This window comes from Asparagus officinalis, chromosome 8 (genome assembly GCF_001876935.1).
Source record: "Asparagus officinalis chromosome 8, Aspof.V1, whole genome shotgun sequence".
Classification (NCBI taxonomy): Eukaryota; Viridiplantae; Streptophyta; class Magnoliopsida; order Asparagales; family Asparagaceae; genus Asparagus; species Asparagus officinalis.
In genome coordinates, this window is record NC_033801.1 from 38,313,608 (window position 1) to 38,325,929 (window position 12,322).

A 12,322-nucleotide genomic window follows, 5' to 3' on the forward strand; every position below is an offset into this window, starting at 1 on the left:
GTCCACAAAAATAAATGGATCTCTTTCATTGCACAAAGTGCAATCGGAAGGGTCATTTGAGTAAATATTGCTTTGACCGTGTTAGTGCACCACATATGCCCATGAGGGTTCATAACCCTAGGGTTTTGAGCTTAAATGATAGGGGTCATGTCCCTAAACTTTTTAGTACCAAGAATTCTTGGGTACCAAAACAAATTTAATTTTTAAACCCAGTATTTTAGTGTTTTTCTTTTTCCTTTTCTTGGTTTTGAAAATTATGTTTTAAAATCTTTTGGTTATGAAAACAATTTTTCTTTTATCAAATTTTTTGTTTTCATGATTATTAGTTTTGATTTTTATGAGAGGTTTGTGTTTATATAACCCTCCGGGTTCATTGGGTGTTTATTCCCAAATCATGTTTATCGGATGCTATAATGATTATATTGGTTGGAACAAGCTTAAGAGCTTGATATATTGTTGCCTCTCTTAAAATTCTTTTATCAAAGATTTTTTTTTGAATTATTGCTTTGAATTCATTATATTTCACTTATATGATGATATTTATGTGTTTGTGCTTATGGATCATCTATTCGTGCCTTATAATGTATTCCATATGTGGTTTGATCAAATCCCACAAAGAAAATTCTCTTGATTGATCAAACATCGTTTTTGTATTTAAACTTTGATTTATGATTTCTTTTGGTTGATTTTTTTTCATTTGAAAACTCTTTGCATGATTCTCATGTTCCTCTTCTGTTGATTTCATAAATCCATACATTGTTATGATTTATTTTGAAAATATCCCTTCTTGACCCCCTACATATAAGCAAATTATTTTCCTTCATGGATCCTCCTTCATAAACATTTAGTTAAATGATGCCTTTTTAGGATCCTCATTTCATCTCTTTGGGGCAAATATGATAAATGTTTGGTTTGTATATATACATCTTAAAATCCTTGTAACACCCTTCATGATGTTATATATACACATGTGTTCTTACTGTTCTTTTGCATGTGAGTTGTTTAGCAAATTTTTGCTTGCTCACATGTCTTGCTATGATCTTTGTTGCATTCACTCCATATGGCATTTTAATAGGGGGAGCAATCCCTATATTTTTATACTCACCCATGCATATTGATAGGGGGAGCTTTCGCTCTCTTAATTCTTTTGGTTCCCCTTTTTTATGTTGTCAAAGGGGGAGAAATATTATGAGTATATTCTTTTTGTTTATATGCATGATAATTATAATATTATATATTCATTTCCTTTCATACATATATCCTTTTTGTAAATTATTTGTCATCATCAAAAGGGGAAGATTGTTGGCCTTCTTGTTTTGATGATGTTTAACAAATAATTTACTTCTAATATTGTTTGTCTAGTATTTGTGTTTTCGTATTTATTCTAGGCAAACAACAAGTTGGAGGTTGGATGGATTGCGCCATAACAATCATATCAAATGGAGGTTGGTGGAATAGTGGTTGAAGGCTTACAATTCAAGTTAAAGATTCAAGTTCAAGCTTCATCCACGGGTGTACCAAGATATGGCTTCGTTGAAGATCACAAGCTTATGTATATTTAGTTTAGGTTTATATTATGTGTGTTAGTACTTTAAGCTCAATCATATACACACATACACGTTTTGGTTTTGTATATATATAGTTATATATATACATATTCGTTTTGGTTTGATAGGTTTCAAGTTTTACTATGAAACAATTGAATACAATTGGAAAACATATTTTTGTTTCATACTTATATGCATTTATATGATTTCATCATTATCAATCTTATTTAGTTCCATGAACTCATGCTTTAGTGTATTATATGTGTATTTTGATAAAATACTATATTCATTGTTTATAGACTTCATAACAATAGTTTACATCTTCTATTAAGTCTACAAAATCATTTTGTATTGTTTCAAAACATGGTTTAGCCAAAATGTCAAAATTTATATGTTTACATTTTCATGTTTTGGACTATTTTGTAAAATGATGATATTTTTTATTCCCCAAAGTTTTATATTTTTTTGAATTTATTTGATATTTTTAAACAGGGTTTTAAAATCAGAAAATCAACTTTCAAACCTATTTTCTCATATGTCAGTTTACGGTCGACCGCCACGGTCGGCCGCGCCTTTGATTTTCCCTACTCGACCGTCAAGCTGAAAATTCCCACGGTCGCCCGCCGCGGTCGCCCGCAGATGTTTCTGGAAATTTTCTCAGTCTCTAAAATGGCTCGCGGTCGACCGTCGTATGCCCAACGGCTCTTTTTGTACAGAATCTGAAAAATATTTTTTTGGATTTTTGGGGGATTTGGTTGGGAGTTTTTCTGTTGGTTTCTCTTCCTATATAAACCCCTCAAACCCCAACAACCAAAATCAATCAAAGAAGTTTTTAAACAAGAGTTTAACAAGGGTTTAAGTTGTTTAGTGTTTGTTTAAAAGAGTTTTGTTTGTTAAGAAGTTTTACACAAGTGGAGGAGATCATCTACATTCCTTGGGCTTCATTTTAATCCATCTCTCTATCTTGTTTTTCAGAGAAGAATTTCTAAACTCAATACTAGCTTTGTATTAATTCTTTGTTGTTTATCATTTTCATTAAGCTAGTATTTTCAATTGAGTTTAGTTGATTTTATTTCACTCATTGTTTACATACACCCACTTGAGCCTATTGTATTTGCATACATTGTATATTTAGGTTAGTGAGAGTTGTAACAATTGAGTGTGAGCTTTCATTGTGTTCTCATCCACATTAGAGAACAATCATTTATTGTAATTGTGCTTATTGCGAGAATCACTTTGTAATACACTTGTACACCGAGAGAAGTATGTGGCGAGAGTCGGGGATCATCCCAAGAGGAGTGGCGTCGGTTGACGAACCTAGGGAGAGGTTGTATCCGAGCACTTGAGGGAGACACATCTAGTTCCAACACTTAAGAGGGTGTAGAGTGGGATTGCAAGAGTTTGTTAGTTGTAGAGTTTTTAGTAAACTAGAAAACCATATTGTGTGGTGTAAACGTTGTTCGGGTAAACGTAGAAAACCCAGTTGTGATAGTGGAGATCACCTCGAGGTGAGGAACGGAGATGTAGGTCGTGGGGACCTAACTCCGTAATCATATCGTTTGTTTGTGATTGTATTGGCGTACTTACTTTTATGTTCATATCTTATATCGCCTTTGTATATTACTTGTTGATTATATTGTCCACTATCTAGTTTAGATTGTTTACCCTTATGATTATATATCCTTGCATATATCCCATAGTATATCTCATTGCTAGGATATTTACCTTTGTTCATATTGCTTATTCTTGCTTGTAACATATTGTATATCTCTCTTGCAAGAATAATTTGTTAATTAGTTTTAATTGGTATAAAATCAGATTAGATTAGCTTAAGACCTTAATCACCCTCCCCTCTAGGGTCTAACACATGCAATATTATTTTTAATCTTTACCAAGTATATAATTACATAAATAACGTACAAAGCTATAAAGGGAAATATAGTTCAACAGTTACTATGTTACTACTCTTCAACGAAGAAGTTGATAATCTGAACACTGCTTTGATAGACAAAAATCACTAAAAAGGCAGTTAAAATTATGAACTAAAAAGGTATCTAATAATAGTATTTACATGGTTTATGCAAATGGAACATAGCTTTTATCTGATTTTATCCTCAGTATAATTGGAAAGAAAGTTAAACATCAAGTAGCATCGATAAAATATAGTTATGCGAAGGGTAATGAGGAATTTACAATCTCCATAATCATTGACATATTTCATGACAATAAGTAAAATAAATACAATGACACAAGCTAGGAAATTATTACATTATCAAAGTATTTTAGAATTATTAATAAATATTGACAACTTCAACGATTTGATTACTTATTTGGCTATATGAAGTATTTTAGAATTATTAATAAATATTGACAACTTCAACGATTTGATTACTTATTTGGCTATATGTTCAGTATTGATGAAGCAAGAGTTCAAAAATTGACAACTTCAACGATTTGATTACTTATTTGGCTATATGTTCAGTATTGATGAAGCAAGAGTTCAAAAGAAAAATTACTACAAAGGTCAGAAGGTTACACAATACATTAATGAATTTTTTTTGTGAAACATAACATTAGAATTAATAAATTATGAACTATCTATACTACTGATAATGACTTTTTTATCATACATGTAGGAATACTCACGGTGAGAACAACTTACAGTTGGTGGATCCGTCTGTAAATTTCTCCGATGCTCAACCAGAGACAATAAATGCTTCAGAAGGAACAATTTATGAAGTATATTTCGATGCTCCAGGAACTTCACAGGTAATACAAATCTATCAATTTATTCAAATTATGAAGATATCGTTGCTGACTACATGATAAAACCAGCTCTTTTCAATTATAAAAGCTACTTGATAAAACCAGCTCTTTAAACTATATATGTCAATTATAAAAGCTACAAAATAGCTCAAATTCCCACTCAAATTAGAGCTAAACAAGCTCGAATTCATCACCAAAATCTATGAAGACTTACTAGGGCTCATGATAAAAATAGGTCATAAAAGATTGCCTCTCCTATAAAACTATGATGTAATGTAGGCTTCTATTATGAGGGATTACATCACCCAAACATTGTAATATCATTGTAGGCTGCATTCCACACAGAATTACCTTGCCTAAACATTACATAATTAATTAAAATAGGATGCATTATCAGTTTGTTATCATCATCACTACCCATCTAAAAAACATAAACCAAAAGAACCCATACCAGAATTTGTTAGACCCTAGAGGGGGGTGATTAGGATCTTATGCTAATCTAATCTGATTTTATGCCAATTAAAACTAATTAACAAGTTATTCTTGTAAGATAGATATACAATATGATATGAGCAAGAATATGCAATATTAACAAAGAGATATATCTTAGCAAATAGGTATATGATGAAATATATGCAAGGATATAATAACTAATGCAAGGGTGAAATAAACATAAACTAGATAGTGGGTTAAATAAACAAAGAGCAATACACAATGGCGATATAAGATATGAACATGAAAATTAGTGCGCCAATGCAATTTCAAACAAATGATATGTTCATGAAGTTCGGTCCCCACGACCTACGTCTCCGCTCCTCATCTCAAGGAGATCTCCACTATCACAACCGGGTTTTTTACGCTTACCCGAATAACGTTTACACCTCACAATGTCGGTTTTCAATGCTCACCGATCAACGTTCACACCTCACATTCTCACTCAGTTTTCTAGCACACCGAAAACATTACAACAACACACTCGGTTTTCTAGCTCACCGAAAACCTTACAATCTCATAATATAACAAATAATTTGTTCTCTACAATAGATGATAACTCAATGTAAGCTCACACTCAATGATACAATCCCACAACCCAAATTATACTATGAATATAAATACAATAAGCTCAATGGTTGTGTGTGTAAGCAATGAGAAAAACAAGCAACTAAACTCAATTAAATTCTAGCATATAGAAATTATGAATAAAACAATAAATAGCTAGAAATAGAGTTTAAAAATTCTTCTCTGAAAAACAAGATGGAGAGGTGGATTAAAATGAGGCTCAATCAATGTAGATGATCTTCTCCACTTGTAAAACAATCTTTACAAACCCAACAAACTTTAAACCCAACTAAAACCCTTGTTAAAACTCTTTTAAACTTCTTTAAAACTTTCTATTGGGTTCCTTCTGATAGAAGGGGTTTGAGGGGTTTATATAGGAAGAGAAACCAACAGCAAAAACCCCAAAAAAAAGACCAAAAACCCCAAAGAATCAGAAATCTGATTCTATACCAAAAATAGCCATTGGGCAATCAGCGGTCGACCATGAAAAACTCACGGTCGACCGCGAGTAGCAAAAAGGTCAGGGTTTGGCTCTGGACAATAGTCGGTTGACCGTGGCAGTCGACTGCGAAACTTTCTGGACTGCATCCGGTCGACCACCACGATCGACCGCGAGCCTCTGAAAAACTTACCGAGTCTCTGGACTCATGGGCGGGCGACCGTGGCGGTCGACCGCAAACAGATACTAGAAAAGACAGGTTTGAAAGTTATTTTCTGATTTTAAAACCCTGTTTAAAAATATCAAATAAATTCCAAAAAATATAAAACTTTGGAAAATGATTGTAGACATGATAATACACATGCTACAAAAACTAGTTTTTAGAAAGGAGCTCCCAAGATGAAAAATATCATCATTTTACAAAATAGTCCGAAACATGAAAATGTAAACATATGAGTTTTGACATTTTAGCTTTAACCATGTTTTGAAATATTACAAAATGATTATATAGACTTAATAAAAGATATATATGATTATTATTAAGTCCATAAACTGAGAATACAATATTTACACAAAATTGCATATTTTTTCAAAAACAGTAAATATGATTTCATTAAATATAAACTTGCTATTGATAAAATAAAATATAAGCATATAAACATGAAACAAAAATTAATTTTCCAATTATATTCAATTGTTTCATATTTAAACTTGAAAACTCAAAACCATGTATGTATATATAACTAAATATACATAGAAACCAAAACTTAACCAATAAAATGTGTGTGCATATTATATTGAGCTTAAAGTACCAACACACATAATATAACACCTAAACTAAATGTTACCCAAGCAATCTTGATCTTCGATGTAGCTCAACTTGGTACATTTGCGGATAAAGCTTGAACTTGAATCTTTAACTTTGAATTGCGTAGGCTTCACTCTACAATTCCGCCAACCTTCATGGGATATGATCGTGAATGCACAATTCCGTCCATCCTCCAACTTGTTATTTGTCTATAATAAATAAAAATACACAAACACTAGACAAACAACATTAGTAGTAAATTGTTTGTTAAACATCATCAAAATAATAAGGCCAACAGAATTGAGTACCAAAGAAAGCCATCTGTCATTAAGCTCAAACCAACAATTATATACCACAAGAAGCCAACAACCAATATCTCAATGTAAGCACAAAAAGCCAACAATAACAATTAGCAACAAGAATCAATAGAGGCTTTTGAGGTAATAATTTATGAAGATGTATATTTCAATGCTCCAGGAAATTCACAGATAATACATATATATCGATTTATTCAAGTTATGCTGGATGTGTAGATTGTGCAAAAAAACGCCATTAACTTTGGGGAAAGTCTGGTGTAGGTCATGTAATAAGTAATGGCGCAAATCAAGTACACATTCAAAGCTACATTTCCTATTCATAGTTAAAAAGCACATGATACTTTAGAGCAGGTATGATTTAATTTATTATATTTACATCCCTGATCATTCAGTTATAGATGTAATCACTTTTTAGTGAACAAAAGATCATCCAATAGTTTAATTAACTTCTCAAACAATGTATGCTTCCCTCCTGGTTACATGCCTAAATTTAGTTTTAAGTACCAGAGCAAAAACTTACATTAGTAATAATTTTTATAATATGAGAAGAAAGTAGTTAATGTCAATTACAATGTTTGAAGTAAAACAATGAAGCAGATAAACAATGAAGCAACAGTTAAGAAGGAAGATCTCTACTGCCTTAAATTTACTCAAACAGTTCCTTGCCTTTAGTATGAAGAAAAAGCCACAAAAGTGAGTTAGTTAAGACTTAAAATTGGACTAACAACGCTCATCTTAAGCAAGCAATTTAAATGAGCAACTTATAGACAATTTATATATATCACCAAATATTAGTGCATCCATTCAATAGGATTCTAAGAGAGGGAAAACATCAACTTATAACATTAAACTCATAAACTTCATGAGAAAATATAGAGTGCTTAAAACTTAAATTTATTTATGAGATTAATTCATTTAACTATATGTGTCGTAATTTATCCCTTGTAGACTATTCCATTTAACTATATTTGTGGGAATAAATTACCATTTGCATTAGAGTATGTATATAGCTTATTAGGATATCTAAAAGTTGAGAATAATTCTGAAATAATCTAATACAATGTAAAGACTGTAAAGATAAGTCAATATAAGTATTTTCACTCTAAGATACGTCTTTCAAAAATTAACTATGGCCCAAGACTATGACACAGAAACAACAGAAATTAAAATACACTAATTAAAAACTTACCAGCGTTGATCACAGAAGGGTAAATTTTCCTCAAAATAAATTTCAACCTAATCAAGCTTTCATTTTAACTCATGCATGCAATTCTTTCATTGCGATAATTTTCTTGCAAAGTTCACAACTCTTATAGTCATTTGAACAACAGTTAAGAAGGAAAATCTCTACTGCCCAGAATTTACTCAAGCAGTCCCCTGCCTTTAGTATGAAGAAAAGGCAAAAAAGAGAGTTAGTTAAGACTTCAAATTGGACTAACAATGCCCATCTTAAGCATGCAATTTAAATGGGCAACTTATAGACAATTTATATATATCCCCAAGTTTATTTACAGATTTCACCAATTAGTGCATTCATTGAATAGGATTCTAAGAGAGGAAGAACATTGACTTATAAAAAGTTAAATTTATTTATAACATTAAACTCATAAAGTTCATGAGATAATATAGAGTGCTTAAAACAAAAAATTTACTTATGAGATTAATTCATTTAACTATATGTGTCGTAATTTATTCCCATGTAGATTATTTAATTTAGCTATATTTGTGGGAATAAAAAGAATAAAGAGCAACCAAATATAGGGTTTGTAATTTATGAGATGAGATAGATCAACCAAATTTAACGAATCTAGCATGAAATTAAGCATAAAAATACCAAAAATAATGAGATGAGATAGATCAACCAAATTTAACGAATCTAGCATGAAATTAAGCATAAAAATACCAAAAATAGGGAAACAATCGATTAACAATATTTTTTAACGAATCTAGCATGAAATTAAGCATAAAAATACCAAAAATAGGGAAACAATCGATTAACAATATTTAATGGTTTTGATATCAAATTATTCATCAACTAATTAATGAAAGGGAACTTCATGGAGAAATTATACCTGTAATTTATGAAATCCAACAAATCAATTAAAAATCCAACGATTAATTTCTGAAATCCAACAAATCAAGCAAAAATCTGACAATTTCCCCTAAGAAAGGTAGTGATTTTCCCAAAGCTGACAAAAAATCCAATGAAATTCGAGGGAGGATTCAACGATGAGATTCGAGGGAGAAGTCGATGATGAAATTCGAGGGAGAAGTCGACGACGAAATTCGAGGGATGACGAGCTTCGACGTAATGAGATTCGAAGGACGAGCTTTGAGGGAGGAGTGAGCAACCAGCTTCGAGGGAGAACAATGAATACCCAAGCTATAGAATCTACTTGGAGTCACAAATCTGAAGGAGGAGAGAGAAAGAGGAGAGAGAAGCTCATCTACTTGGAGTTAGATCTGATGGAGGGGAGAGAGAGAGGAGAGAGGAATCGATCAGATCTGTAGGAGGAAAGGGGGGAGAGAGAGAGAGAGGAGTAAATCAGATTAGGAGGAGGAGGAGGCTGATAGAGACGAAGAAGAAAAGTGAAACCCTAGCTCTAGAATCCTCTCTCTTAGTTATTTTTATGGATAGCAATTGTAAATAAAATTTTAGATAAGTAATATTTGCAATAGATTCAATTAATAGGACTAAAATGTAAAAAGTAATCGAATAGTTAATGGACTCCCGAAACGAACATACCTTTTGTTAAATTCTATTTATTTATAAGCCTAATACTAAACATTATTTGTTTAGTACTAAATAAACTACCGAACAGAACTTGATCGAATATCTGGACGAATAATAACCGTCATAAGTCTATTTATATATGGGGAAGAAGTTGTAAAAAAATTTGATGGGTAATATTTGCAACAAGTTGAATTAATAGGATTAACATAAAAAGGTTACCGAATAGTTAATAATCAGCCTAATTGAATATGACTTTAGTTAAATTCTATTTGTTTGTAAGTTGAATACTAAAAATATTCATTTAGTATTAAATGACCCGTCAGATCGAATATGGCCGAATATCTAGAAGAATATTAAGCAAATTGTTTATTAAATATTTGGTTCGTTTCCACCCCTAACCATCATATACTGCTTTGAATTATTCCTTGATGCAAGCCTCAAATTAATCTAAATAATCATCAATGTAGACGAATGTATAAGCGTCAGATGATAATATTTTTGGTAACATATATTTTACATAATTTTTAATTTTTAATTTAAGAGTATAATAATCAAATAAAATATATTAAAACATAGAGAGACGTAAATTTAAAATACGATGATAAAAAAAATAAACTGCCATGCTTTGCACGGGGTACATACTAGTAAGAGTAAAAGAAGAACTTTGAAAATAAGATTGCTAGTTCCCTTTTACTATGTAATAGGTGAAGGTACCTTTCGGTTTGAATCTTCACTTGGTGATAGTTGTATAGATCCGTGAGATCTTGGTGGATTACGCCTTGAACCAGTTTTATTTGTTGGATTTCTACAAAAAGTACACATAGTACAGTTTTGAAGAATTCTAAGCGGGTTGCGCTATTATCAGCCTTGCGCAGGTATCTTTCATGTGTGTTACTAGGGAGCAGCCCTGATCCCATAGTCGTGGCCTCACAACTACACACATATAGGTAAACCCTAATAAGGATGCGAGCAAGTAAGCATATTGTCTCATGGGTCTTGGATTCATTAAGAGTTAAACTCAACCTTTCACTTGCTTTTTATTAGCACTGATCATCCTAGGGATGGGAGCGAATGAATTCAGTGCTCCTCATAATTAATCTATCGTCTAATTTTTTTCTACCCATTGAACCTCTGTGAGGTTGGGTTACCACTATAGTGATTTTTCTTATGGACTTAACCCCATCCCCCTTAATGATTCTAGGAGCACCGCCCTAGATAAGCCTTTAGTTAAGTGATCTGCAAGATTTTTCTCTGATCTTATAAATTCTAAGGCTATTACATGATATTTGATCTTATATCTCAAGGATTTATGTCGCACATTCAAGTGTCAATTCATTTTCATTTTTGCATTCTCTTGAATAGAGATGGATGGTAATGGTTTTTGTATTAATAGAATTTCAGTTAGTAAATCTTTCAACCATTCAGCTTCTATACTAGTATTATCAAAGGCTATCATTTCTGATTTCATTGTTCTTATAGTCATTACAGTTTTTTTAGTAGATTTCCATGAAACAACTCCTCCTCCCAAAAGGAACACAAATCCAGTGGTAGATTTTACATCTACTGAGTCACTAATCTAATTTGCATCTGAGTAACCTTCTAGTAAAGATGGATAACCTTTATAATGCAAAGCATAATTCATAGTTCCTTTTAGGTATCTCAGAATTCTTTCTAGAGCATCCCATGACTCTTATCGGAATTTGATGTATATCTACTAAGTCTATTTACTGCATATGCAATATCAGGTCTAGTGTAGTTTATCAGAAATCCTATTGATCCAATTATTTGTGCATATTCTCTTTGTAATTGAGGGTAACCTGTATTTTCTTTAGATGCACATTAGGATCATATGGAGTAGAAACAGGTTGATAGTTTGGATCATAAAAGTTCTTGAGGATTTTCTCTATGTAGTGTGATTGTGACAGCATATATCTATTCTCATTCATCAAGATTTTGGTGTTAAGAATTAGGTCAGCTTGACCTGTTCGCGGGAAAAATCGTTGCTTTCTTCATTATTGATTCCATTGTACACTCTTGTAATAGTCTATCGATTACAAAGATCCGGTCTTTTTATAAGATCCGGTTACAACGAAAATCAAATTGAAAAGAAATGAAAATTACAACTTTGTTTCCTTGTTTGTCGAACAAATCGCGAGCTCCTGTTTTGCGGTCGCTCGCTTTGTGGGTTCTTTGCCTGCGCCGGGGTTGTTTGCCGTGGACCACCGCGCGATCTAGATCCGGTCGGATCTACGCAGTACAACGGGTATTATTTCACGAGGGAAATAATAGCCGGGGAGGATTGTTTCACCAAGGAAACAATCGTCCAAATCTCGGGATCAAAGACCAAGCTTTGATCCAGAGTGTAGCAACGTAGATCTGAGATCCGATCCTCTCGAACACCTGCCTTATTTGACGTTGATGATCGCCGAGCACCAAATCTGGATGAGCAAGTCCTTGATGTCCCAAAGTTGAAATCTTTTTTAGATCTGAGTCTCCAATCCTGCAGGGCTTCGCCTCCTCCAAAATCCAACCTCCTCAAATGAACAAGGGGGTGGCCTATTTATAGGCTACCCTCACTGTGCCTTGGGCACAGGGTGGCCGGCCACAAGTGGCTCGGCGGCCACCGAGCCACCTATAGGTGGCTCGGCCACC